At 56.7% G+C, this 24,981-nt stretch overlaps 26 non-coding genes and 6 pseudogenes across 26 annotated transcripts; all 32 read left to right on the forward strand.

The window, feature by feature from the left end:
- The first annotated feature begins 356 nt into the window (after positions 1-356).
- LOC137353839 (U2 spliceosomal RNA) lies at positions 357-547 on the forward strand. The gene has a single exon (XR_010969991.1). It is a non-coding gene; the product is annotated as a U2 spliceosomal RNA (small nuclear RNA).
- A 386-nt stretch (positions 548-933) lies between these two features.
- Positions 934-1,124, forward strand: LOC137354973 (U2 spliceosomal RNA). Its single transcript, XR_010970620.1, has one exon. It is a non-coding gene; the product is annotated as a U2 spliceosomal RNA (small nuclear RNA).
- Positions 1,125-1,510: 386 nt separating this feature from the next.
- LOC137354974 (U2 spliceosomal RNA) lies at positions 1,511-1,701 on the forward strand. Its single transcript, XR_010970621.1, has one exon. It is a non-coding gene; the product is annotated as a U2 spliceosomal RNA (small nuclear RNA).
- A 386-nt stretch (positions 1,702-2,087) lies between these two features.
- Positions 2,088-2,278, forward strand: LOC137354975 (U2 spliceosomal RNA). Its single transcript, XR_010970622.1, has one exon. It is a non-coding gene; the product is annotated as a U2 spliceosomal RNA (small nuclear RNA).
- A 386-nt stretch (positions 2,279-2,664) lies between these two features.
- Positions 2,665-2,773, forward strand: LOC137354645 (U2 spliceosomal RNA; annotated as a pseudogene).
- A 5,200-nt stretch (positions 2,774-7,973) lies between these two features.
- On the forward strand, positions 7,974-8,148 carry LOC137354212 (U2 spliceosomal RNA; annotated as a pseudogene).
- Positions 8,149-8,536: 388 nt separating this feature from the next.
- Positions 8,537-8,646, forward strand: LOC137354763 (U2 spliceosomal RNA; annotated as a pseudogene).
- Positions 8,647-9,369: 723 nt separating this feature from the next.
- Positions 9,370-9,546, forward strand: LOC137354359 (U2 spliceosomal RNA; annotated as a pseudogene).
- A 386-nt stretch (positions 9,547-9,932) lies between these two features.
- On the forward strand, positions 9,933-10,123 carry LOC137354977 (U2 spliceosomal RNA). The gene has a single exon (XR_010970624.1). It is a non-coding gene; the product is annotated as a U2 spliceosomal RNA (small nuclear RNA).
- Positions 10,124-10,509: 386 nt separating this feature from the next.
- Positions 10,510-10,700, forward strand: LOC137354978 (U2 spliceosomal RNA). The gene has a single exon (XR_010970625.1). It is a non-coding gene; the product is annotated as a U2 spliceosomal RNA (small nuclear RNA).
- A 386-nt stretch (positions 10,701-11,086) lies between these two features.
- LOC137353737 (U2 spliceosomal RNA) lies at positions 11,087-11,277 on the forward strand. Its single transcript, XR_010969889.1, has one exon. It is a non-coding gene; the product is annotated as a U2 spliceosomal RNA (small nuclear RNA).
- A 386-nt stretch (positions 11,278-11,663) lies between these two features.
- On the forward strand, positions 11,664-11,854 carry LOC137354979 (U2 spliceosomal RNA). Its single transcript, XR_010970626.1, has one exon. It is a non-coding gene; the product is annotated as a U2 spliceosomal RNA (small nuclear RNA).
- Positions 11,855-12,240: 386 nt separating this feature from the next.
- LOC137354980 (U2 spliceosomal RNA) lies at positions 12,241-12,431 on the forward strand. Its single transcript, XR_010970627.1, has one exon. It is a non-coding gene; the product is annotated as a U2 spliceosomal RNA (small nuclear RNA).
- A 386-nt stretch (positions 12,432-12,817) lies between these two features.
- On the forward strand, positions 12,818-13,008 carry LOC137353840 (U2 spliceosomal RNA). Its single transcript, XR_010969992.1, has one exon. It is a non-coding gene; the product is annotated as a U2 spliceosomal RNA (small nuclear RNA).
- Positions 13,009-13,394: 386 nt separating this feature from the next.
- On the forward strand, positions 13,395-13,585 carry LOC137354982 (U2 spliceosomal RNA). Its single transcript, XR_010970628.1, has one exon. It is a non-coding gene; the product is annotated as a U2 spliceosomal RNA (small nuclear RNA).
- A 386-nt stretch (positions 13,586-13,971) lies between these two features.
- On the forward strand, positions 13,972-14,162 carry LOC137354984 (U2 spliceosomal RNA). Its single transcript, XR_010970630.1, has one exon. It is a non-coding gene; the product is annotated as a U2 spliceosomal RNA (small nuclear RNA).
- A 386-nt stretch (positions 14,163-14,548) lies between these two features.
- Positions 14,549-14,668, forward strand: LOC137354485 (U2 spliceosomal RNA; annotated as a pseudogene).
- Positions 14,669-16,708: 2,040 nt separating this feature from the next.
- LOC137354476 (U2 spliceosomal RNA) lies at positions 16,709-16,880 on the forward strand (annotated as a pseudogene).
- Positions 16,881-17,266: 386 nt separating this feature from the next.
- On the forward strand, positions 17,267-17,457 carry LOC137354985 (U2 spliceosomal RNA). The gene has a single exon (XR_010970631.1). It is a non-coding gene; the product is annotated as a U2 spliceosomal RNA (small nuclear RNA).
- A 386-nt stretch (positions 17,458-17,843) lies between these two features.
- On the forward strand, positions 17,844-18,034 carry LOC137354986 (U2 spliceosomal RNA). Its single transcript, XR_010970632.1, has one exon. It is a non-coding gene; the product is annotated as a U2 spliceosomal RNA (small nuclear RNA).
- Positions 18,035-18,420: 386 nt separating this feature from the next.
- LOC137354987 (U2 spliceosomal RNA) lies at positions 18,421-18,611 on the forward strand. The gene has a single exon (XR_010970633.1). It is a non-coding gene; the product is annotated as a U2 spliceosomal RNA (small nuclear RNA).
- A 386-nt stretch (positions 18,612-18,997) lies between these two features.
- LOC137353841 (U2 spliceosomal RNA) lies at positions 18,998-19,188 on the forward strand. Its single transcript, XR_010969993.1, has one exon. It is a non-coding gene; the product is annotated as a U2 spliceosomal RNA (small nuclear RNA).
- A 386-nt stretch (positions 19,189-19,574) lies between these two features.
- LOC137354988 (U2 spliceosomal RNA) lies at positions 19,575-19,765 on the forward strand. Its single transcript, XR_010970634.1, has one exon. It is a non-coding gene; the product is annotated as a U2 spliceosomal RNA (small nuclear RNA).
- A 386-nt stretch (positions 19,766-20,151) lies between these two features.
- On the forward strand, positions 20,152-20,342 carry LOC137353738 (U2 spliceosomal RNA). The gene has a single exon (XR_010969890.1). It is a non-coding gene; the product is annotated as a U2 spliceosomal RNA (small nuclear RNA).
- A 386-nt stretch (positions 20,343-20,728) lies between these two features.
- On the forward strand, positions 20,729-20,919 carry LOC137353739 (U2 spliceosomal RNA). Its single transcript, XR_010969891.1, has one exon. It is a non-coding gene; the product is annotated as a U2 spliceosomal RNA (small nuclear RNA).
- Positions 20,920-21,305: 386 nt separating this feature from the next.
- On the forward strand, positions 21,306-21,496 carry LOC137354989 (U2 spliceosomal RNA). The gene has a single exon (XR_010970635.1). It is a non-coding gene; the product is annotated as a U2 spliceosomal RNA (small nuclear RNA).
- Positions 21,497-21,882: 386 nt separating this feature from the next.
- LOC137354990 (U2 spliceosomal RNA) lies at positions 21,883-22,073 on the forward strand. Its single transcript, XR_010970636.1, has one exon. It is a non-coding gene; the product is annotated as a U2 spliceosomal RNA (small nuclear RNA).
- Positions 22,074-22,459: 386 nt separating this feature from the next.
- On the forward strand, positions 22,460-22,650 carry LOC137354991 (U2 spliceosomal RNA). Its single transcript, XR_010970637.1, has one exon. It is a non-coding gene; the product is annotated as a U2 spliceosomal RNA (small nuclear RNA).
- A 386-nt stretch (positions 22,651-23,036) lies between these two features.
- Positions 23,037-23,227, forward strand: LOC137354992 (U2 spliceosomal RNA). Its single transcript, XR_010970638.1, has one exon. It is a non-coding gene; the product is annotated as a U2 spliceosomal RNA (small nuclear RNA).
- A 386-nt stretch (positions 23,228-23,613) lies between these two features.
- LOC137354993 (U2 spliceosomal RNA) lies at positions 23,614-23,804 on the forward strand. The gene has a single exon (XR_010970639.1). It is a non-coding gene; the product is annotated as a U2 spliceosomal RNA (small nuclear RNA).
- A 386-nt stretch (positions 23,805-24,190) lies between these two features.
- LOC137354995 (U2 spliceosomal RNA) lies at positions 24,191-24,381 on the forward strand. The gene has a single exon (XR_010970641.1). It is a non-coding gene; the product is annotated as a U2 spliceosomal RNA (small nuclear RNA).
- Positions 24,382-24,767: 386 nt separating this feature from the next.
- LOC137353885 (U2 spliceosomal RNA) lies at positions 24,768-24,958 on the forward strand. The gene has a single exon (XR_010970037.1). It is a non-coding gene; the product is annotated as a U2 spliceosomal RNA (small nuclear RNA).
- Positions 24,959-24,981: the final 23 nt, after the last annotated feature.

Raw genomic sequence — 24,981 nt, forward strand, 5'->3', positions numbered from 1 at the left:
AAATAGAATTCGCAATAGTGACGGCGCTGCTGCTCGGCTGACTTTGCTGCAGTTTTCCATGGGCGCTACGCTGCCCCCTGTTGGATTGCCCCGCAGTTGCAGGCCGCCCTTTGCTGCCCAGCGCGCGCGTGTCTTTTTTCCTGCGCAATGCCTCGCGCAGAAGCGCAAGGAATGGCTGCGCGTGGCATGCACGCGTGCTTTCCTTTCTGCTTGCAAGGCCCGGCAACAAAAGGAGCTCTGGCTCAAAGACCGCCCGCCGTCGCCTCTTTCGCCCTAGGCTCGCCCACCCGGCGGCTACTTTGAGGTAGAGGCCGCACGCCGGGCCTGACGCGCGCAGCGAACGCAGTTTTACGGCCATCGCTTCTCGGCCTTATGGCTAAGATCAAGTGTAGTATCTGTTCTTATCAGTTTAATATCTGATACGTCCCCTATCTGGGGACCAAATATTAAATTGATTTTTGGGACAGGGAGATGGAACAGGGGCTTGCCCCGTTCACTCCATGCATCCACCTGGTATTGCAGTGTTTCCAGGAGCGGTGCAGCTTCCCCCCTCCATGGGGGCGAGACCCCTGCTGAAAAATAGAATTCGCAATAGTGACGGCGCTGCTGCTCGGCTGACTTTGCTGCAGTTTTCCGTGGGCGCTACGCTGCCCCCTGTTGGATTGCCCCGCAGTTGCAGGCCGCCCTTTGCTGCCCAGCGCGCGCGTGTCTTTTTTCCTGCGCAATGCCTCGCGCAGAAGCGCAAGGAATGGCTGCGCGTGGCATGCACGCGTGCTTTCCTTTCTGCTTGCAAAGCCCGGCAACAAAAGGAGCTCTGGCTCAAAGACCGCCCGCCGTCGCCTCTTTCGCCCTAGGCTCGCCCACCCGGCGGCTACTTTGAGGTAGAGGCCGCACGCCGGGCCTGACGCGCGCAGCAAACGCAGTTTTACGGCCATCGCTTCTCGGCCTTTTGGCTAAGATCAAGTGTAGTATCTGTTCTTATCAGTTTAATATCTGATACGTCCCCTATCTGGGGACCAAATATTAAATTGATTTTTGGGACAGGGAGATGGAACAGGGGCTTGCCCCGTCCACTCCATGCATCCACCTGGTATTGCAGTGTTTCCAGGAGCGGTGCAGCTTCCCCCCTCCACGGGGGCGAGACCCCTGCTGAAAAATAGAATTCGCAATAGTGACGGCGCTGCTGCTCGGCTGACTTTGCTGCAGTTTTCCGTGGGCGCTACGCTGCCCCCTGTTGGATTGCCCCGCAGTTGCAGGCCGCCCTTTGCTGCCCAGCGCGCGCGTGTCTTTTTTCCTGCGCAATGCCTCGCGCAGAAGCGCAAGGAATGGCTGCGCGTGGCATGCACGCGTGCTTTCCTTTCTGCTTGCAAGGCCCGGCAACAAAAGGAGCTCTGGCTCAAAGACCGCCCGCCGTCGCCTCTTTCGCCCTAGGCTCGCCCACCCGGCGGCTACTTTGAGGTAGAGGCCGCACGCCGGGCCTGACGCGCGCAGCAAACGCAGTTTTACGGCCATCGCTTCTCGGCCTTTTGGCTAAGATCAAGTGTAGTATCTGTTCTTATCAGTTTAATATCTGATACGTCCCCTATCTGGGGACCAAATATTAAATTGATTTTTGGGACAGGGAGATGGAACAGGGGCTTGCCCCGTCCACTCCATGCATCCACCTGGTATTGCAGTGTTTCCAGGAGCGGTGCAGCTTCCCCCCTCCATGGGGGCGAGACCCCTGCTGAAAAATAGAATTCGCAATAGTGACGGCGCTGCTGCTCGGCTGACTTTGCTGCAGTTTTCCGTGGGCGCTACGCTGCCCCCTGTTGGATTGCCCCGCAGTTGCAGGCCGCCCTTTGCTGCCCAGCGCGCGCGTGTCTTTTTTTCTGCGCAATGCCTCGTGAAGAAGCGCAAGGAATGGCTGCGCGTGGCATGCACGCGTGCTTTCCTTTCTGCTTGCAAGGCCCGGCAACAAAAGGAGCTCTGGCTCAAAGACCGCCCGCCGTCGCCTCTTTCGCCCTAGGCTCGCCCACCCGGCGGCTACTTTGAGGTAGAGGCCGCACGCCGGGCCTGACGCGCGCAGCAAACGCAGTTTTACGGCCATCGCTTCTCGGCCTTTTGGCTAAGATCAAGTGTAGTATCTGTTCTTATCAGTTTAATATCTGATACGTCCCCTATCTGGGGACCAAATATTAAATTGATTTTTGGGACAGGGAGATGGAACAGGGGCTTGCCCCGTCCACTCCATGCATCCACCTGGTATTGCAGTGTTTCCAGGAGCGGTGCAGCTTCCCCCCTCCATGGGTGCGAGACCCCTGCTGAAAAATAGAATTCGCAATAGTGACGGCGCTGCTGCTCGGCTGACTTTGCTGCAGTTTTCCATGGGCGCTACGCTGCCCCCTGTTGGATTGCCCCGCAGTTGCAGGCCGCCCTTTGCTGCCCAGCGCGCGCGTGTCTTTTTTCCTGCGCAATGCCTCGCGCAGAAGCGCAAGGAATGGCTGCGCGTGGCATGCACGCGTGCTTTCCTTTCTGCTTGCAAGGCCCGGCAACAAAAGGAGCTCTGGCTCAAAGACCGCCTGCCGTCGCCTCTTTCGCCCGAGGCTCGCCCACCCGGCGGCTACTTTGACGTAGAGGCCGCACGCCGGGCCTGACGCGCGCAGCAAACGCAGTTTTAGGGCCATCGCTTCTCGGCCTTTTGGCTAAGATCAAGTGTAGTATCTGTTCTTATCAGTGCTTATTTGATTGAGAAGAGACCATGATCATTGCCTTTTGATCCTGGGGAAGCTTTGAGTAAAATGGCTATAACCAATTTTCGAGCTTCGGGCCAGGGAGTGCGCAACACCGTTCGGGTGGTCGTGAAGGACAAGGAAGGAGATGCACCGGTCGATCGCACCTTCTTCATCAAGAAAATTCTCTTCGATTGCTGCGGATTTCAAGCGACGGATGTCTTCTGCCTGCAGGATTTCCCCAGCAGTGGATACTTCGACGTGACGTTCCGGAACGTGGCGGGATGCATCAAGTTCCTGAAGGCGTTCAAGGAGAAAGGGGACCGGGCTCCACTGTCGATCCTCACAGCGGAGCCGCTCTTCACGCTTCCGTCACAACGGGACCGGGTGGTGACGATTCACCTCTACAACCCCCATGTTCCGGTGGTGGATGTACTCACCTTTCTCGCCAGGTACGTCGAGGTGGCCGGCCGCAGCACTGATGTCAAGGACCCCTTTGGGATCTGGACCAGCAAGCGGCAGGTCAAGGTGACCTTGAAGGTAGATCCCAGTGGAGCCATCATCCACCCTCCCTCCAGCTTCGCTATCGGGGGAAGTCGAGGCTTCTTGGTCTACGCTGGGCAGCCCAGAGTTTGTTGCACCTGTGGCAAATCTGGTCACATGGCAGCCAACTGCAGCACGGTTGTTTGCAAGAACTGCAAGGAGGAAGGCCATCAGACCAAGGACTGTAAGCAGACTAAGTGTTGCAACTTGTGCGGTGCGGCAGGCCATCTCTACAAGACCTGCCCCAAACGTTGTCTCAGCTATGCTCAGGCGGCAAGGTCCAAGGAATGGCCGGGTGAAGGTTCGACGAAGGCGTCCGTTGTTCGAAAGGAGACCAGCAACCTTCTCCGCAGTGAGGAACTTCAACCTGAGAAGGAAGGGGAGGCGGCTGAAACCAACGACCCAGCACCTACCCAGCGCCCGGAAACCCCTCCTCCACAGACAGAATCAATGGAGGAGGAGGCAGCAGATGGACAAACAGGTCAGTGGCAAGTGGTCCAGAGGAAAACCACAAAGAAAAAACATCCCAAAGCCACCACCCAAACCAGTGGCAAGAGGAGGCTTTCTTCTGAATCAGACTGCAACAACTCCTCTTCACTGGACGGGGAAATGCTGGAACGACAGCCCCTTCAAAAGAGGCGGCAGAACTCCGAGATGGATGATCAAGCATCCCAGCCCCCGGGCACTGGAAGCTGTGATGGGCCCGGCGTGCCCCAACCCCAATTCCCCACACGTAACGACGTGGCCAACGCATCTCAGCTCCGGGACACCGGGAGCAAAGACACGTCTGGCGCACCTGAGCTCCGGGAGACCGGGAGCTGTGATGTTTTCGAGGAGGAACAGATGGAAGCAGCTGAGGACAACCCAATCCTCTCTGCCTACAAGACCCCCCCGATGTCACCCGAGCGGCACAAAACCTGCAGGAAAAATCAGGAGGGGTTTCTGAGCCCAACCAACGTGAAACTGCTTGCGCATACGATGGGTATGCAGGAACATCCCGAAGGGGAAGGACTGGGACTAGCGAGGACAAATGGTATGGGAAGCAACAACTAATTTTTAGTAAAAAATGGGTGTAAGAATTGCTTCCATTAATGTGCGTAGCATTAAATCTACTACGCGATGTGTTTCAACCTTGGATTACCTTGCCAAGGTCAAAGCTGACCTACTGTTTCTGCAGGAGTGTGGAATACCACACCTCAGCACCTACAGGCAGTGGTCGCGATGGTGGTCCCACGGGCCATCGATCTGGTCGGGGGGTAATGACTGCCGTTCCTCCGGCCTGGGTATTCTGCTGCGGGGAGGGAACTTCACCATCTCCGAAGTTAAGGAGGTGGTGGGCGGCCGCCTCCTCGTAGCAGACGTGATGTACAACAACGCTCCGCTCCGGTTGATCAACGTGTACGCCCCGGTACAACGCAGCGAGCGGCTGACCGTCTTCCAGCAGCTCCCACTGCTGCTGGCGACGTCCAGGCCGGTCATCCTAGGCGGTGACTTCAACTGCATCATCGATGCGGCTGGACGATCCGGCAGTGACGACAGAAAACTGGACGCTACGTCCAGATTCCTCATAGAAACAGTTAAGGATGCCAAACTGCACGACGTCTTCAGCAAACCTGCAGACGGAGCGCAGCGCAGATACACATGGTCAAGATCGGACGGGTCTGCCCGTTCCAGGATTGACTTCCTGTTTGTGTCCCGTGCTGTCACGGTCGGATCCACCGACGTCAAGCCGGTGTTCTTCTCCGACCACTGCCTCTTACTGGCCGACTGTCACTTACAGGACGACCAGCGGGTTGGCAGAGGGACGTGGAAGCTCAATGTGACACTGCTGACCCCAGAGAACGTTGAGGAACTCAAAAGGGATTACAAAGGTTGGAGGACCGTGAAACCCCTCTTTGAGTCTCCAGTTCACTGGTGGGAAGCGATTAAGGAGAACATCAAGAGGTTCTTCATCCACAAAGGTGTTCAGAAGGCGAGAGAGAGACAGAGGGAACTGTCCCGACTCCAGAAAATTATGCAAAATCTACTCCGGTTGCAGTCAATGGGGGTCGAGGTCAAGGAGGACCTCCAAGAGGTGAAGAGCCAGCAGGCCTCGCTCTTTGCCAAGGAGGCCTCCAAGATCATCTTCCGGTCCAGAGTCCGCTCCATCGAGCAGGATGAGACGTGCTCGCGTTACTTCTTCCAAAAGGTACACAGAGAGAGCTCTGTTATCAGCAGCCTGAAGGAAGAAGATGGCTCGGTAACGTCTTCGCAGTCCGACATACTAAGGATCAGCAAATCCTTTTATGCTGGGCTGTATGACGCGAAGCCCACAGACAGCAGAGCCTCCCAGTCCTTCCTGTCATCTATCACAGAGGTCTTAGATGACAGCAGGAGGGAGGGACTGGACAAGCCGCTAACTCTGGACGAGCTGACAAAGGCCGTCGAGTCTTTCGAGGCGAGTAAAACTCCCGGGAGCGACGGCTTACCGGTCGAGTTGTACTCGGCCCTGTGGGACTGGTTCGGCCCGGACCTGCTGGAAGTATACGAGAGTATGCTCCTGGCCGGTAGCATGTCAGAATCCATGAGGAAAGGCATCATCACCCTCATTTACAAGCAGAAGGGGGAGAGGGTAGAAATCAGAAATTGGCGGCCCATCTCACTGCTTAATGTTGATTACAAGATTCTGTCCAAAGTCATAGCCAGTCGAGTCAAGTCTGCTCTGGAGCTGGTGATTCACCCCGATCAGACCTGTACTGTACCCGGCAGGAAGATCTCTGATAGCCTCGCGCTACTCAGGGATACGATCGCCTACGTACGGGACAGGAGGGTGGACACCTGCCTCATCAGTCTGGACCAGGAGAAGGCTTTTGACAGGATATCGCACACCTACATGATGGACGTGCTTTCCAAAATGGGGTTTGGGGAGGGAATCTGCAATTGGATCCAACTGCTCTACACAAACATCAGTAGCGCAGTGTCAATCAACGGGTGGGAATCTGAAAGTTTCCCGATCAAATCTGGAGTCAGACAGGGCTGTCCTCTGTCCCCGGTCTTGTTTGTTTGCTGTATTGAACCCTTTGCTGAGTCTATTAGGAAGGATGCGAGCATAAGAGGGGTGACAATCCCAGGCAGCGGAGGCACTCAGGTCAAAACCTCCCTGTACATGGATGACGTCGCCGTCTTCTGCTCGGATCCGCTGTCCGTGCGCAGACTGATGAGCATCTGCGACCAGTTCGAACTGGCCTCGGGAGCCAAAGTTAACCACGGCAAGAGCGAGGCCATGTTCTTTGGGAACTGGGCTGACCGATCCTTTGTCCCCTTCAGCGTCAGGTCAGATTACCTGAAGGTGCTGGGGATATGGTTCGGAAGTGCCGGGGCGTGCACCAAAACATGGGAGGAGCGAGTAGCCAAGGTACGACAAAAGTTGGGCATGTGGGGGCAGCGATCTCTCTCCATTGTGGGTAAGAACCTGGTCATCAGGTGCGAGGCGCTCACGTTGTTGCTCTACGTGGCGCAGGTCTGGCCCATACCCCACTCCTGCGCCGTGGCAGTCACCCGAGCCATTTTCCGCTTCGTCTGGGGATCTAAAATGGACCGGGTCCGGAGGGACACGATGTTCAAATCTCTGGACATGGGCGGGAAAAATGTACCCAACGTGGCCCTCATCCTGATGACCACCTTCGTGTGCGGCTGCATCAAGCTATGTGTAGATCCCCAGTACGCAAACTCCAAGTGTCACTACGTGCTGAGGTTCTATCTGTCCCCGGTGTTGCGAAGGATGGGCCTGGTCACATTGCCGCGGAACGCTCCGTGCAGTTGGGCGGCGCCGTACCACCTATCCTTCGTGGAGCAGTTTCTGCGGAAAAACACCTTTGACCACCGGTCCATCAGGCAGTGGTCTGCACGGAATGTCCTCAAGGCCCTACGGGAAAAGGAAACGGTGGATCCTGTCGGATGGTTCCCCGAGCAGACCGTCAAAGTCATTTGGCGGAATGCCTCATCACCAGAACTTTCAAACAAGCACCAAGACGTAGCTTGGCTGGTGGTGAGAAGGGCCCTCCCCGTCAGATCCTTCATGCACACCCGAAGTCTCGCCCCCTCCGCACAGTGCCCCCGCGTTGGCTGTGGTGGGGAAGAGACGGTCGCCCACCTCCTCCTGGAATGTGCCTTTGCAAAGCAGGTGTGGAAAGAGATGCAGTGGTTTTTGTCAAGGTTCATCCCAAGCAGCTCTGTAACACAGGAGTCTGTGCTCTACGGGCTGTTCCCAGGGACGCACACCGAGACAAACATCAACTGCTGCTGGAGGACTATCAATTCGGTGAAAGACGCCCTTTGGTCTGCCCGAAACTTGCTGGTCTTCCAGCGCAAAGAGTTGTCCACCGCCGAATGTTGCAGACTGGCACATTCCAAGGTCCAGGACTACGTGCTGAGGGACGCACTAAAGCTTGGGGCAGCCGCAGCAAAGGCTCAATGGGGAAAGACCACAGTGTAAGGTTCCCCCACCAAGCTGGACTGAGGGGCTGGATCCATGGGAAACCCCTCGAACTGTATCGTTAATATTCTGAATTGCTGTAAATGTAAAACTGTAATTGACATGACAATTGTGAAACGGAAGGGTTGGGAAGAAACTCATGACAGTATTGAAGGAAACTGATCTCCCTTGCAATGTTTGTATTTTTTGGTGCTGTTTGGAAACTGTTTGGCAATGTAATTTTTACAGATTTTTATGAATAAAGTATATTTTGGAAATAAAAAAGTATCTGTTCTTATCAGTTTAATATCTGATACGTCCCCTATCTGGGGACCAAATATTAAATTGATTTTTGGGACAGGGAGATGGAGCAGGGGCTTGCCCCGTCCACTCCATGCATCCACCTGGTATTGCAGTGTTTCCAGGAGCGGTGCAGCTACCCCCCTCCATGGGGGCGAGACCCCTGCCGAAAAATAGAATTCGCAATAGTGACGGCGCTGCTGCTCGGCTGACTTTGCTGCAGTTTTCCGTGGGCGCTACGCTGCCCCCTGTTGGATTGCCCCGCAGTTGCAGGCCGCCCTTTGCTGCCCAGCGCGCGCGGTTGTCGTTATTCCTGCGCAATACCTCGCGCAGAAGCGCAAGGAATGGCTGCGCGTGGCATGCACGCGTGCTTTCCTTTCTGCTTGCAAGGCCCGGCAACAAAAGGAGCTCTGGCTCAAAGACCGCCCGCCGTCGCCTCTTTCGCCCGAGGCTCGCCCACCCGGCGGCTACTTTGACGTAGAGGCCGCACGCCGGGCCTGACGCGCGCAGCAAACGCAGTTTTAGGGCCATCGCTTCTCGGCCTTTTGGCTAAGATCAAGTGTAGTATCTGTTCTTATCAGGGTTCCCCGAGCAGACCGTCAAAGTCATTTGGCGGAATGCCTCATCACCAGAACTTTCAAACAAGCACCAAGACGTAGCTTGGCTGGTGGTGAGAAGGGCCCTCCCCGTCAGATTCTTCATGCACACCCGAAGTCTCGCCCCCTCCGCACAGTGCCCCCGCGTTGGCTGTGGTGGGGAAGAGACGGTCGCCCACCTTCTCCTGGAATGTGCCTTTGCAAAGCAGGTGTGGAAAGAGATGCAGTGGTTTTTGCCAAGGTTCGTCCCAAGCAGCTCTGTAACACAGGAGTCTGTGCTCTACGGGCTGTTCCCAGGGACGCACACCGAGACAAACATCAACTGCTGCTGGAGGACTATCAATTCGGTGAAAGACGCCCTTTGGTCTGCCCGAAACTTGCTGGTCTTCCAGCGCAAAGAGTTGTCCACTGCCGAATGTTGCAGACTGGCACATTCCAAGGTCCAGGACTACGTGCTGAGGGACGCACTAAAGCTTGGGGCAGCCGCAGCAAAGGCTCAATGGGGAAAGACCACAGTGTAAGGTTCCCCCACCAAGCTGGACTGAGGGGCTGGATCCATGGGAAACCCCTCGAACTGTATCGTTAATATTCTCAATTGCTGTAAATGTAAAACTGTAATTGACATGACAATTGTGAAACGGAAGGGTTGGGAAGAAACTCATGACAGTATTGAAGGAAACTGATCTCCCTTGCAATGTTTGTATTTTTTGGTGCTGTTTGGAAACTGTTTGGCAATGTAATTTTTACAGATTTTTATGAATAAAGTATATTTTGGAAATTAAAAAAAAACTCTGTTCTTATCAGTTTAATATCTGATACGTCCCCTATCTGGGGACCAAATATTAAATTGATTTTTGGGACAGGGAGATGGAACAGGGGCTTGCCCCGTCCACTCCATGCATCCACCTGGTATTGCAGTGTTTCCAGGAGCGGTGCAGCTTCCCCCCTCCATGGGGGCGAGACCCCTGCTGAAAAATAGAATTCGCAATAGTGACGGCGCTGCTGCTCGGCTGACTTTGCTGCAGTTTTCCGTGGGCGCTACGCTGCCCCCTGTTGGATTGCCCCGCAGTTGCAGGCCGCCCTTTGCTGCCCAGCGCGCGCGTGTCTTTTTTCCTGCGCAATGCCTCGCGCAGAAGCGCAAGGAATGGCTGCGCGTGGCATGCACGCGTGCTTTCCTTTCTGCTTGCAAGGCCCGGCAACAAAAGGAGCTCTGGCTCAAAGACCGCCCGCCGTCGCCTCTTTCGCCCTAGGCTCGCCCACCCGGCGGCTACTTTGAGGTAGAGGCCGCACGCCGGGCCTGACGCGCGCAGCAAACACAGTTTTACGGCCATCGCTTCTCGGCCTTTTGGCTAAGATCAAGTGTAGTATCTGTTCTTATCAGTTTAATATCTGATACGTCCCCTATCTGGGGACCAAATATTAAATTGATTTTTGGGACAGGGAGATGGAACAGGGGCTTGCCCCGTCCACTCCATGCATCCACCTGGTATTGCAGTGTTTCCAGGAGCGGTGCAGCTTCCCCCCTCCACGGGGGCGAGACCCCTGCTGAAAAATAGAATTCGCAATAGTGACGGCGCTGCTGCTCGGCTGACTTTGCTGCAGTTTTCCGTGGGCGCTACGCTGCCCCCTGTTGGATTGCCCCGCAGTTGCAGGCCGCCCTTTGCTGCCCAGCGCGCGCGTGTCTTTTTTCCTGCGCAATGCCTCGCGCAGAAGCGCAAGGAATGGCTGCGCGTGGCATGCACGCGTGCTTTCCTTTCTGCTTGCAAGGCCCGGCAACAAAAGGAGCTCTGGCTCAAAGACCGCCCGCCGTCGCCTCTTTCGCCCTAGGCTCGCCCACCCGGCGGCTACTTTGAGGTAGAGGCCGCACGCCGGGCCTGACGCGCGCAGCAAACGCAGTTTTACGGCCATCGCTTCTCGGCCTTTTGGCTAAGATCAAGTGTAGTATCTGTTCTTATCAGTTTAATATCTGATACGTCCCCTATCTGGGGACCAAATATTAAATTGATTTTTGGGACAGGGAGATGGAACAGGGGCTTGCCCCGTCCACTCCATGCATCCACCTGGTATTGCAGTGTTTCCAGGAGCGGTGCAGCTTCCCCCCTCCATGGGTGCGAGACCCCTGCTGAAAAATAGAATTCGCAATAGTGACGGCGCTGCTGCTCGGCTGACTTTGCTGCAGTTTTCCATGGGCGCTACGCTGCCCCCTGTTGGATTGCCCCGCAGTTGCAGGCCGCCCTTTGCTGCCCAGCGCGCGCGTGTCTTTTTTCCTGCGCAATGCCTCGCGCAGAAGCGCAAGGAATGGCTGCGCGTGGCATGCACGCGTGCTTTCCTTTCTGCTTGCAAGGCCCGGCAACAAAAGGAGCTCTGGCTCAAAGACCGCCCGCCGTCGCCTCTTTCGCCCTAGGCTCGCCCACCCGGCGGCTACTTTGAGGTAGAGGCCGCACGCCGGGCCTGACGCGCGCAGCGAACGCAGTTTTACGGCCATCGCTTCTCGGCCTTATGGCTAAGATCAAGTGTAGTATCTGTTCTTATCAGTTTAATATCTGATACGTCCCCTATCTGGGGACCAAATATTAAATTGATTTTTGGGACAGGGAGATGGAACAGGGGCTTGCCCCGTCCACTCCATGCATCCACCTGGTATTGCAGTGTTTCCAGGAGCGGTGCAGCTTCCCCCCTCCATGGGGGCGAGACCCCTGCTGAAAAATAGAATTCGCAATAGTGACGGCGCTGCTGCTCGGCTGACTTTGCTGCAGTTTTCCGTGGGCGCTACGCTGCCCCCTGTTGGATTGCCCCGCAGTTGCAGGCCGCCCTTTGCTGCCCAGCGCGCGCGTGTCTTTTTTCCTGCGCAATGCCTCGCGCAGAAGCGCAAGGAATGGCTGCGCGTGGCATGCACGCGTGCTTTCCTTTCTGCTTGCAAGGCCCGGCAACAAAAGGAGCTCTGGCTCAAAGACCGCCCGCCGTCGCCTCTTTCGCCCTAGGCTCGCCCACCCGGCGGCTACTTTGAGGTAGAGGCCGCACGCCGGGCCTGACGCGCGCAGCAAAAGCAGTTTTACGGCCATCGCTTCTCGGCCTTTTGGCTAAGATCAAGTGTAGTATCTGTTCTTATCAGTTTAATATCTGATACGTCCCCTATCTGGGGACCAAATATTAAATTGATTTTTGGGACAGGGAGATGGAACAGGGGCTTGCCCCGTCCACTCCATGCATCCACCTGGTATTGCAGTGTTTCCAGGAGCGGTGCAGCTTCCCCCCTCCATGGGGGCGAGACCCCTGCTGAAAAATAGAATTCGCAATAGTGACGGCGCTGCTGCTCGGCTGACTTTGCTGCAGTTTTCCGTGGGCGCTACGCTACCCCCTGTTGGATTGCCCGGCAGTTGCAGGCCGCCCTTTGCTGCCCAGCGCGCGCGTGTCTTTTTTCCTGCGCAATGCCTCGCGCAGAAGCGCAAGGAATGGCTGCGCGTGGCATGCACGCGTGCTTTCCTTTCTGCTTGCAAGGCCCGGCAACAAAAGGAGCTCTGGCTCAAAGACCGCCCGCCGTCGCCTCTTTCGCCCTAGGCTCGCCCACCCGGCGGCTACTTTGAGGGAGAGGCCGCACGCCGGGCCTGACGCGCGCAGCAAACGCAGTTTTACGGCCATCGCTTCTCGGCCTTTTGGCTAAGATCAAGTGTAGTATCTGTTCTTATCAGTTTAATATCTGATACGTCCCCTATCTGGGGACCAAATATTAAATTGATTTTTGGGACAGGGAGATGGAACAGGGGCTTGCCCCGTCCACTCCATGCATCCACCTGGTATTGCAGTGTTTCCAGGAGCGGTGCAGCTTCCCCCCTCCATGGGTGCGAGACCCCTGCTGAAAAATAGAATTCGCAATAGTGACGGCGCTGCTGCTCGGCTGACTTTGCTGCAGTTTTCCGTGGGCGCTACGCTGCCCCCTGTTGGATTGCCCCGCAGTTGCAGGCCGCCCTTTGCTGCCCAGCGCGCGCGTGTCTTTTTTCCTGCGCAATGCCTCGCGCAGAAGCGCAAGGAATGGCTGCGCGTGGCATGCACGCGTGATTTCCTTTCTGCTTGCAAGGCCCGGCAACAAAAGGAGCTCTGGCTCAAAGACCGCCCGCCGTCGCCTCTTTCGCCCTAGGCTCGCCCACCCGGCGGCTACTTTGAGGTAGAGGCCGCACGCCGGGCCTGACGCGCGCAGCGAACGCAGTTTTACGGCCATCGCTTCTCGGCCTTATGGCTAAGATCAAGTGTAGTATCTGTTCTTATCAGTTTAATATCTGATACGTCCCCTATCTGGGGACCAAATATTAAATTGATTTTTGGGACAGGGAGATGGAACAGGGGCTTGCCCCGTTCACTCCATGCATCCACCTGGTATTGCAGTGTTTCCAGGAGCGGTGCAGCTTCCCCCCTCCACGGGGGCGAGACCCCTGCTGAAAAATAGAATTCGCAATAGTGACGGCGCTGCTGCTCGGCTGACTTTGCTGCAGTTTTCCGTGGGCGCTACGCTGCCCCCTGTTGGATTGCCCCGCAGTTGCAGGCCGCCCTTTGCTGCCCAGCGCGCGCGTGTCTTTTTTCCTGCGCAATGCCTCGCGCAGAAGCGCAAGGAATGGCTGCGCGTGGCATGCACGCGTGCTTTCCTTTCTGCTTGCAAGGCCCGGCAACAAAAGGAGCTCTGGCTCAAAGACCGCCCGCCGTCGCCTCTTTCGCCCTAGGCTCGCCCACCCGGCGGCTACTTTGAGGTAGAGGCCGCACGCCGGGCCTGACGCGCGCAGCAAACGCAGTTTTACGGCCATCGCTTCTCGGCCTTTTGGCTAAGATCAAGTGTAGTATCTGTTCTTATCAGTTTAATATCTGATACGTCCCCTATCTGGGGACCAAATATTAAATTGATTTTTGGGACAGGGAGATGGAACAGGGGCTTGCCCCGTCCACTCCATGCATCCACCTGGTATTGCAGTGTTTCCAGGAGCGGTGCAGCTTCCCCCCTCCACGGGGGCGAGACCCCTGCTGAAAAATAGAATTCGCAATAGTGACGGCGCTGCTGCTCGGCTGACTTTGCTGCAGTTTTCCGTGGGCGCTACGCTGCCCCCTGTTGGATTGCCCCGCAGTTGCAGGCCGCCCTTTGCTGCCCAGCGCGCGCGTGTCTTTTTTCCTGCGCAATGCCTCGCGCAGAAGCGCAAGGAATGGCTGCGCGTGGCATGCACGCGTGCTTTCCTTTCTGCTTGCAAGGCCCGGCAACAAAAGGAGCTCTGGCTCAAAGACCGCCCGCCGTCGCCTCTTTCGCCCTAGGCTCGCCCACCCGGCGGCTACTTTGAGGTAGAGGCCGCACGCCGGGCCTGACGCGCGCAGCAAACGCAGTTTTACGGCCATCGCTTCTCGGCCTTTTGGCTAAGATCAAGTGTAGTATCTGTTCTTATCAGTTTAATATCTGATACGTCCCCTATCTGGGGACCAAATATTAAATTGATTTTTGGGACAGGGAGATGGAACAGGGGCTTGCCCCGTCCACTCCATGCATCCACCTGGTATTGCAGTGTTTCCAGGAGCGGTGCAGCTTCCCCCCTCCATGGGGGCGAGACCCCTGCTGAAAAATAGAATTCGCAATAGTGACGGCGCTGCTGCTCGGCTGACTTTGCTGCAGTTTTCCGTGGGCGCTACGCTGCCCCCTGTTGGATTGCCCCGCAGTTGCAGGCCGCCCTTTGCTGCCCAGCGCGCGCGTGTCTTTTTTTCTGCGCAATGCCTCGTGAAGAAGCGCAAGGAATGGCTGCGCGTGGCATGCACGCGTGCTTTCCTTTCTGCTTGCAAGGCCCGGCAACAAAAGGAGCTCTGGCTCAAAGACCGCCCGCCGTCGCCTCTTTCGCCCTAGGCTCGCCCACCCGGCGGCTACTTTGAGGTAGAGGCCGCACGCCGGGCCTGACGCGCGCAGCGAACGCAGTTTTACGGCCATCGCTTCTCGGCCTTTTGGCTAAGATCAAGTGTAGTATCTGTTCTTATCAGTTTAATATCAGAAATTGGCGGCCCATCTCACTGCTTAATGTTGATTACAAGATTCTGTCCAAAGTCATAGCCAGTCGAGTCAAGTCTGCTCTGGAGTTGGTGATTCACCCCGATCAGACCTGTACTGTACCCGGCAGGAAGATCTCTGATAGCCTCGCGCTACTCAGGGATACGATCGCCTACGTACGGGACAGGAGGGTGGACACCTGCCTCATCAGCCTGGACCAGGAGAAGGCTTTTGACAGGATATCGCACACCTACATGATGGACGTGCTTTCCAAAATGGGGTTTGGGGAGGGAATCTGCAATTGGATCCAACTGCTCTACACAAACATCAGTAGCGCAGTGTCAATCAACGGGTGGGAATCTGAAAGTTTCCCGATCAAATCTGGAGTCAGACAGGGCTGTCCTCTGTCCCCGGTCTTGTTTGTTTGCTGTATTGAACCCTTTGCTGAGTCTATTAGGAAGGATGCGAGCATAAGAGGGGTGACAATCCCAGGCAGCGGAGGCACTCAGGTCAAAACCTCCCTGTACATGGATGACGTCGCCGTCTTCTGCTCGGATCCGCTGTCCGTGCGCAGACTGATGAGCATCTGCGACCAGTTCGAACTGGCCTCGGGAGCCAAAGTTAACCACGGCAAGAGCGAGGCCATGTTCTTTGGGAACTGGGCTGACCGATCCTTTGTCCCCTTCACCGTCAGGTCAGATTACCTGAAGGTGCTGGGGATATGGTTCGGAAGGGCCGGGGCGTGCACCAAAACATGGGAGGAGCGAGTAGCCAAGGTACGACAAAAGTTGGGCATGTGGGGGCAGCGATCTCTCTCCATTGTGGGTAAGAACCTGGTCATCAGGTGCGAGGCGCTCACGTTGTTGCTCTACGTGGCGCAGGTCTGGCCCATACCCCACTCCTGTGCCGTGGCAGTCACCCGAGCCATTTTCCGCTTCGTCTGGGGATCTAAAATGGACCGGGTCCGGAGGGACACGATGTTCAAATCTCTGGACATGGGCGGGAAAAATGTACCCAACGTGGCCCTCATCCTGATGACCACCTTCGTGTGCGGCTGCATCAAGCTATGTGTAGATCCCCAGTACGCAAACTCCAAGTGTCACTACGTGCTGAGGTTCTATCTGTCCCCGGTGTTGCGAAGGATGGGCCTGGTCACATGGCCGCGGAACGCTCCGTGCAGTTGGGACGTGCCGTACCACCTATCCTTCGTGGAGCAGTTTCTGCGGAAAAACACCTTTGACCACCGGTCCATCAGGCAGTGGTCTGCACGGAATGTCCTCAAGGCCCTACGGGAAAAGGAAACGGTGGATCCTGTCGGATGGTTCCCCGAGCAGACCGTCAAAGTCATTTGGCGGAATGCCTCATCACCAGAACTTTCAAACAAGCACCAAGACGTAGCTTGGCTGGTGGTGAGAAGGGCCCTCCCCGTCAGATCCTTCATGCACACCCGAAGTCTCGCCCCCTCCGCACAGTGCCCCCGCGTTGGCTGTGGTGGGGAAGAGACGGTCGCCCACCTCCTCCTGGAATGTGCCTTTGCAAAGCAGGTGTGGAAAGAGATGCAGTGGTTTTTGTCAAGGTTCATCCCAAGCAGCTCTGTAACACAGGAGTCTGTGCTCTACGGGCTGTTCCCAGGGACGCACACCGAGACAAACATCAACTGCTGCTGGAGGACTATCAATTCGGTGAAAGACGCCCTTTGGTCTGCCCGAAACTTGCTGGTCTTCCAGCGCAAAGAGTTGTCCACCACCGAATGTTGCAGACTGGCACATTCCAAGGTCCAGGACTACGTGCTGAGGGACGCACTAAAGCTTGGGGCAGCCGCAGCAAAGGCTCAATGGGGAAAGACCACAGTGTAAGGTTCCCCCACCAAGCTGGACTGAGGGGCTGGATCCATGGGAAACCCCTCGAACTGTATCGTTAATATTCTGAATTGCTGTAAATGTAAAACTGTAATTGACATGACAATTGAGAAACGGAAGGGTTGGGAAGAAACTCATGACAGTATTGAAGGAAACTGATCTCCCTTGCAATGTTTGTATTTTTTGGTGCTGTTTGGAAACTGTTTGGCAATGTAATTTTTACAGATTTTTATGAATAAAGTATATTTTGGAAATAAAAAAAAAAAAAAAATCAGTTTAATATCTGATACGTCCCCTATCTGGGGACCAAATATTAAATTGATTTTTGGGACAGGGAGATGGAACAGGGGCTTGCCCCGTCCACTCCATGCATCCACCTGGTATTGCAGTGTTTCCAGGAGCGGTGCAGCTTCCCCCCTCCATGGGTGCGAGACCCCTGCTGAAAAATAGAATTCGCAATAGTGACGGCGCTGCTGCTCGGCTGACTTTGCTGCAGTTTTCCATGGGCGCTACGCTGCCCCCTGTTGGATTGCCCCGCAGTTGCAGGCCGCCCTTTGCTGCCCAGCGCGCGCGTGTCTTTTTTCCTGCGCAATGCCTCGCGCAGAAGCGCAAGGAATGGCTGCGCGTGGCATGCACGCGTGCTTTCCTTTCTGCTTGCAAGGCCCGGCAACAAAAGGAGCTCTGGCTCAAAGACCGCCCGCCGTCGCCTCTTTCGCCCTAGGCTCGCCCACCCGGCGGCTACTTTGAGGTAGAGGCCGCACGCCGGGCCTGACGCGCGCAGCGAACGCAGTTTTACGGCCATCGCTTCTCGGCCTTTTGGCTAAGATCAAGTGTAGTATCTGTTCTTATCAGTTTAATATCTGATACGTCCCCTATCTGGGGACCAAATATTAAATTGATTTTTGGGACAGGGAGATGGAACAGGGGCTTGCCCCGTCCACTCCATGCATCCACCTGGTATTGCAGTGTTTCCAGGAGCGGTGCAGCTTCCCCCCTCCATGGGGGCGAGACCCCTGCTGAAAAATAGAATTCGCAATAGTGACGGCGCTGCTGCTCGGCTGACTTTGCTGCAGTTTTCCGTGGGCGCTACGCTGCCCCCTGTTGGATTGCCCCGCAGTTGCAGGCCGCCCTTTGCTGCCCAGCGCGCGCGTGTCTTTTTTCCTGCGCAATGCCTCGCGCAGAAGCGCAAGGAATGGCTGCGCGTGGCATGCACGCGTGCTTTCCTTTCTGCTTGCAAGGCCCGGCAACAAAAGGAGCTCTGGCTCAAAGACCGCCCGCCGTCGCCTCTTTCGCCCTAGGCTCGCCCACCCGGCGGCTACTTTGAGGGAGAGGCCGCACGCCGGGCCTGACGCGCGCAGCAAACTCAGTTTTACGGCCATCGCTTCTCGGCCTTTTGGCTAAGATCAAGTGTAGTATCTGTTCTTATCAGTTTAATATCTGATACGTCCCCTATCTGGGGACCAAATATTAAATTGATTTTTGGGACAGGGAGATGGAACAGGGGCTTGCCCCGTCCACTCCATGCATCCACCTGGTATTGCAGTGTTTCCAGGAGCGGTGCAGCTTCCCCCCTCCATGGGTGCGAGACCCCTGCTGAAAAATAGAATTCGCAATAGTGACGGCGCTGCTGCTCGGCTGACTTTGCTGCAGTTTTCCGTGGGCGCTACGCTGCCCCCTGTTGGATTGCCCCGCAGTTGCAGGCCGCCCTTTGCTGCCCAGCGCGCGCGTGTCTTTTTTCCTGCGCAATGCCTCGCGCAGAAGCGCAAGGAATGGCTGCGCATGGCATGCACGCGTGCTTTCCTTTCTGCTTGCAAGGCCCGGCAACAAAAGGAGCTCTGGCTCAAAGACCGCCCGCCGTCGCCTCTTTCGCCCTAGGCTCGCCCACCCGGCGGCTACTTTGAGGTAGAGGCCGCACGCCGGGCCTGACGCGCGCAGCAAACGCAGTTTTACGGCCATCGCTTCTCGGCCTTTTGGCTAAGATCAAGTGTAGTATCTGTTCTTATCAGTTTAATATCTGATACGTCCCCTATCTGGGGACCAAATATTAAATTGATTTTTGGGACAGGGAGATGGAACAGGGGCTTGCCCCGTCCACTCCATGCATCCACCTGGTATTGCAGTGTTTCCAGGAGCGGTGCAGCTTCCCCCCTCCACGGGGGCGAGACCCCTGCTGAAAAATAGAATTCGCAATAGTGACGGCGCTGCTGCTCGGCTGACTTTGCTGCAGTTTTCCGTGGGCGCTACGCTGCCCCCTGTTGGATTGCCCCGCAGTTGCAGGCCGCCCTTTGCTGCCCAGCGCGCGCGTGTCTTTTTTCCTGCGCAATGCCTCGCGCAGAAGCGCAAGGAATGGCTGCGCGTGGCATGCACGCGTGCTTTCCTTTCTGCTTGCAAGGCCCGGCAACAAAAGGAGCTCTGGCTCAAAGACCGCCCGCCGTCGCCTCTTTCGCCCTAGGCTCGCCCACCCGGCGGCTACTTTGAGGTAGAGGCCGCACGCCGGGCCTGACGCGCGCAGCGAACGCAGTTTTACGGCCATCGCTTCTCGGCCTTATGGCTAAGATCAAGTGTAGTATCTGTTCTTATCAGTTTAATATCTGATACGTCCCCTATCTGGGGACCAAATATTAAATTGATTTTTGGGACAGGGAGATGGAACAGGGGCTTGCCCCGTTCACTCCATGCATCCACCTGGTATTGCAGTGTTTCCAGGAGCGGTGCAGCTTCCCCCCTCCATGGGGGCGAGACCCCTGCTGAAAAATAGAATTCGCAATAGTGACGGCGCTGCTGCTCGGCTGACTTTGCTGCAGTTTTCCGTGGGCGCTACGCTGCCCCCTGTTGGATTGCCCCGCAGTTGCAGGCCGCCCTTTGCTGCCCAGCGCGCGCGTGTCTTTTTTCCTGCGCAATGCCTCGCGCAGAAGCGCAAGGAATGGCTGCGCGTGGCATGCACGCGTGCTTTCCTTTCTGCTTGCAAGGCCCGGCAACAAAAGGAGCTCTGGCTCAAAGACCGCCCGCCGTCGCCTCTTTCGCCCTAGGCTCGCCCACCCGGCGGCTACTTTGAGGTAGAGGCCGCACGCCGGGCCTGACGCGTGCAGCAAACGCAGTTTTACGGCCATCGCTTCTCGGCCTTTTGGCTAAGATCAAGTGTAGTATCTGTTCTTATCAGTTTAATATCTGATACGTCCCCTATCTGGGGACCAAATATTAAATTGATTTTTGGGACAGGGAGATGGAACAGGGGCTTGCCCCGTCCACTCCATGCATCCACCTGGTATTGCAGTGTTTCCAGGAGCGGTGCAGCTTCCCCCCTCCATGGGTGCGAGACCCCTGCTGAAAAATAGAATTCGCAATAGTGACGGCGCTGCTGCTCGGCTGACTTTGCTGCAGTTTTCCGTGGGCGCTACGCTGCCCCCTGTTGGATTGCCCCGCAGTTGCAGGCCGCCCTTTGCTGCCCAGCGCACGCGTGTCTTTTTTCCTGCGCAATGCCTCGCGCAGAAGCGCAAGGAATGGCTGCGCGTGGCATGCACGCGTGATTTCCTTTCTGCTTGCAAGGCCCGGCAACAAAAGGAGCTCTGGCTCAAAGACCGCCCGCCGTCGCCTCTTTCGCCCTAGGCTCGCCCACCCGGCGGCTACTTTGAGGTAGAGGCCGCACGCCGGGCCTGACGCGCGCAGCGAACGCAGTTTTACGGCCATCGCTTCTCGGCCTTATGGCTAAGATCAAGTGTAGTATCTGTTCTTATCAGTTTAATATCTGATACGTCCCCTATCTGGGGACCAAATATTAAATTGATTTTTGGGACAGGGAGATGGAACAGGGGCTTGCCCCGTCCACTCCATGCATCCACCTGGTATTGCAGTGTTTCCAGGAGCGGTGCAGCTTCCCCCCTCCATGGGGGCGAGACCCCTGCTGAAAAATAGAATTCGCAATAGTGACGGCGCTGCTGCTCGGCTGACTTTGCTGCAGTTTTCCGTGGGCGCTACGCTGCCCCCTGTTGGATTGCCCCGCAGTTGCAGGCCGCCCTTTGCTGCCCAGCGCGCGCGTGTCTTTTTTCCTGCGCAATGCCTCGCGCAGAAGCGCAAGGAATGGCTGCGCGTGGCATGCACGCGTGATTTCCTTTCTGCTTGCAAGGCCCGGCAACAAAAGGAGCTCTGGCTCAAAGACCGCCCGCCGTCGCCTCTTTCGCCCTAGGCTCGCCCACCCGGCGGCTACTTTGAGGTAGAGGCCGCACGCCGGGCCTGACGCGCGCAGCGAACGCAGTTTTACGGCCATCGCTTCTCGGCCTTATGGCTAAGATCAAGTGTAGTATCTGTTCTTATCAGTTTAATATCTGATACGTCCCCTATCTGGGGACCAAATATTAAATTGATTTTTGGGACAGGGAGATGGAACAGGGGCTTGCCCCGTCCACTCCATGCATCCACCTGGTATTGCAGTGTTTCCAGGAGCGGTGCAGCTTCCCCCCTCCATGGGGGCGAGACCCCTGCTGAAAAATAGAATTCGCAATAGTGACGGCGCTGCTGCTCGGCTGACTTTGCTGCAGTTTTCCGTGGGCGCTACGCTGCCCCCTGTTGGATTGCCCCGCAGTTGCAGGCCGCCCTTTGCTGCCCAGCGCGCGCGTGTCTTTTTTCCTGCGCAATGCCTCGCGCAGAAGCGCAAGGAATGGCTGCGCGTGGCATGCACGCGTGCTTTCCTTTCTGCTTGCAAGGCCCGGCAACAAAAGGAGCTCTGGCTCAAAGACCGCCCGCCGTCGCCTCTTTCGCCCTAGGCTCGCCCACCCGGCGGCTACTTTGAGGGAGAGGCCGCACGCCGGGCCTGACGCGCGCAGCAAACTCAGTTTTACGGCCATCGCTTCTCGGCCTTTTGGCTAAGATCAAGTGTAGTATCTGTTCTTATCAGTTTAATATCTGATACGTCCCCTATCTGGGGACCAAATATTAAATTGATTTTTGGGACAGGGAGATGGAACAGGGGCTTGCCCCGTCCACTCCATGCATCCACCTGGTATTGCAGTGTTTCCAGGAGCGGTGCAGCTTCCCCCCTCCACGGGGGCGAGACCCCTGCTGAAAAATAGAATTCGCAATAGTGACGGCGCTGCTGCTCGGCTGACTTTGCTGCAGTTTTCCGTGGGCGCTACGCTGCCCCCTGTTGGATTGCCCCGCAGTTGCAGGCCGCCCTTTGCTGCCCAGCGCGCGCGTGTCTTTTTTCCTGCGCAATGCCTCGCGCAGAAGCGCAAGGAATGGCTGCGCGTGGCATGCACGCGTGCTTTCCTTTCTGCTTGCAAGGCCCGGCAACAAAAGGAGCTCTGGCTCAAAGACCGCCCGCCGTCGCCTCTTTCGCCCTAGGCTCGCCCACCCGGCGGCTACTTTGAGGTAGAGGCCGCACGCCGGGCCTGACGCGCGCAGCAAACGCAGTTTTACGGCCATCGCTTCTCGGCCTTTTGGCTAAGATCAAGTGTAGTATCTGTTCTTATCAGTTTAATATCTGATACGTCCCCTATCTGGGGACCAAATATTAAATTGATTTTTGGGACAGGGAGATGGAACAGGGGCTTGCCCCGTCCACTCCATGCATCCACCTGGTATTGCAGTGTTTCCAGGAGCGGTGCAGCTTCCCCCCTCCATGGGGGCGAGACCCCTGCTGAAAAATAGAATTCGCAATAGTGACGGCGCTGCTGCTCGGCTGACTTTGCTGCAGTTTTCCGTGGGCGCTACGCTGCCCCCTGTTGGATTGCCCCGCAGTTGCAGGCCGCCCTTTGCTGCCCAGCGCGCGCGTGTCTTTTTTTCTGCGCAATGCCTCGTGAAGAAGCGCAAGGAATGGCTGCGCGTGGCATGCACGCGTGCTTTCCTTTCTGCTTGCAAGGCCCGGCAACAAAAGGAGCTCTGGCTCAAAGACCGCCCGCCGTCGCCTCTTTCGCCCTAGGCTCGCCCACCCGGCGGCTACTTTGAGGTAGAGGCCGCACGCCGGGCCTGACGCGCGCAGCAAACGCAGTTTTACGGCCATCGCTTCTCGGCCTTTTGGCTAAGATCAAGTGTAGTATCTGTTCTTATCAGTTTAATATCTGATACGTCCCCTATCTGGGGACCAAATATTAAATTGATTTTTGGGACAGGGAGATGGAACAGGGGCTTGCCCCGTCCACTCCATGCATCCACCTGGTATTGCAGTGTTTCCAGGAGCGGTGCAGCTTCCCCCCTCCATGGGTGCGAGACCCCTGCTGAAAAACAGAATTCGCAATAGTGACGGCGCTGCTGCTCGGCTGACTTTGCTGCAGTTTTCCGTGGGCGCTACGCTGCCCCCTGTTGGATTGCCCCGCAGTTGCAGGCCGCCCTTTGCTGCCCAGCGCGCGCGTGTCTTTTTTCCTGCGCAATGCCTCGCGCAGAAGCGCAAGGAATGGCTGCGCGTGGCATGCACGCGTGCTTTCCTTTCTGCTTGCAAGGCCCGGCAACAAAAGGAGCTCTGGCTCAAAGACCGCCCGCCGTCGCCTCTTTCGCCCTAGGCTCGCCCACCCGGCGGCTACTTTGAGGTAGAGGCCGCACGCCGGGCCTGACGCGCGCAGCAAACGCAGTTTTACGGCCATCGCTTCTCGGCCTTTTGGCTAAGATCAAGTGTAGTATCTGTTCTTATCAGTTTAATATCTGATACGTCCCCTATCTGGGGACCAAATATTAAATTGATTTTTGGGACAGGGAGATGGAACAGGGGCTTGCCCCGTCCACTCCATGCATCCACCTGGTATTGCAGTGTTTCCAGGAGCGGTGCAGCTTCCCCCCTCCACGGGGGCGAGACCCCTGCTGAAAAATAGAATTCGCAATAGTGACGGCGCTGCTGCTCGGCTGACTTTGCTGCAGTTTTCCGTGGGCGCTACGCTGCCCCCTGTTGGATTGCCCCGCAGTTGCAGGCCGCCCTTTGCTGCCCAGCGCGCGCGTGTCTTTTTTCCTGCGCAATGCCTCGCGCAGAAGCGCAAGGAATGGCTGCGCGTGGCATGCACGCGTGCTTTCCTTTCTGCTTGCAAGGCCCGGCAACAAAAGGAGCTCTGGCTCAAAGACCGCCCGCCGTCGCCTCTTTCGCCCTAGGCTCGCCCACCCGGCGGCTACTTTGAGGTAGAGGCCGCACGCCGGGCCTGACGCGCGCAGCAAACGCAGTTTTACGGCCATCGCTTCTCGGCCTTTTGGCTAAGATCAAGTGTAGTATCTGTTCTTATCAGTTTAATATCTGATACGTCCCCTATCTGGGGACCAAATATTAAATTGATTTTTGGGACAGGGAGATGGAACAGGGGCTTGCCCCGTCCACTCCATGCATCCACCTGGTATTGCAGTGTTTCCAGGAGCGGTGCAGCTTCCCCCCTCCATGGGGGCGAGACCCCTGCTGAAAAATAGAATTCGCAATAGTGACGGCGCTGCTGCTCGGCTGACTTTGCTGCAGTTTTCCGTGGGCGCTACGCTGCCCCCTGTTGGATTGCCCCGCAGTTGCAGGCCGCCCTTTGCTGCCCAGCGCGCGCGTGTCTTTTTTTCTGCGCAATGCCTCGTGAAGAAGCGCAAGGAATGGCTGCGCGTGGCATGCACGCGTGCTTTCCTTTCTGCTTGCAAGGCCCGGCAACAAAAGGAGCTCTGGCTCAAAGACCGCCCGCCGTCGCCTCTTTCGCCCTAGGCTCGCCCACCCGGCGGCTACTTTGAGGTAGAGGCCGCACGCCGGGCCTGACGCGCGCAGCAAACGCAGTTTTACGGCCATCGCTTCTCGGCCTTTTGGCTAAGATCAAGTGTAGTATCTGTTCTTATCAGTTTAATATCTGATACGTCCCCTATCTGGGGACCAAATATTAAATTGATTTTTGGGACAGGGAGATGGAACAGGGGCTTGCCCCGTCCACTCCATGCATCCACCTGGTATTGCAGTGTTTCCAGGAGCGGTGCAGCTTCCCCCCTCCATGGGTGCGAGACCCCTGCTGAAAAACAGAATTCGCAATAGTGACGGCGCTGCTGCTCGGCTGACTTTGCTGCAGTTTTCCATGGGCGCTACGCTGCCCCCTGTTGGATTGCCCCGCAGTTGCAGGCCGCCCTTTGCTGCCCAGCGCGCGCGTGTCTTTTTTCCTGCGCAATGCCTCGCGCAGAAGCGCAAGGAATGGCTGCGCGTGGCATGCACGCGTGCTTTCCTTTCTGCTTGCAAGGCCCGGCAACAAAAGGAGCTCTGGCTCAAAGACCGCCCGCCGTCGCCTCTTTCGCCCTAGGCTCGCCCACCCGGCGGCTACTTTGAGGTAGAGGCCGCACGCCGGGCCTGACGCGCGCAGCGAACGCAGTTTTACGGCCATCGCTTCTCTGCCTTATGGCTAAGATCAAGTGTAGTATCTGTTCTTATCAGTTTAATATCTGATACGTCCCCTATCTGGGGACCAAATATTAAATTGATTTTTGGGACAGGGAGATGGAACAGGGGCTTGCCCCGTTCACTCCATGCATCCACCTGGTATTGCAGTGTTTCCAGGAGCGGTGCAGCTTCCCCCCTCCATGGGGGCGAGACCCC

The sequence above is a fragment of the Heterodontus francisci genome, chromosome 41 (genome assembly GCF_036365525.1).
Source record: "Heterodontus francisci isolate sHetFra1 chromosome 41, sHetFra1.hap1, whole genome shotgun sequence".
In the NCBI taxonomy this organism is placed as follows: domain Eukaryota; kingdom Metazoa; phylum Chordata; class Chondrichthyes; order Heterodontiformes; family Heterodontidae; genus Heterodontus; species Heterodontus francisci.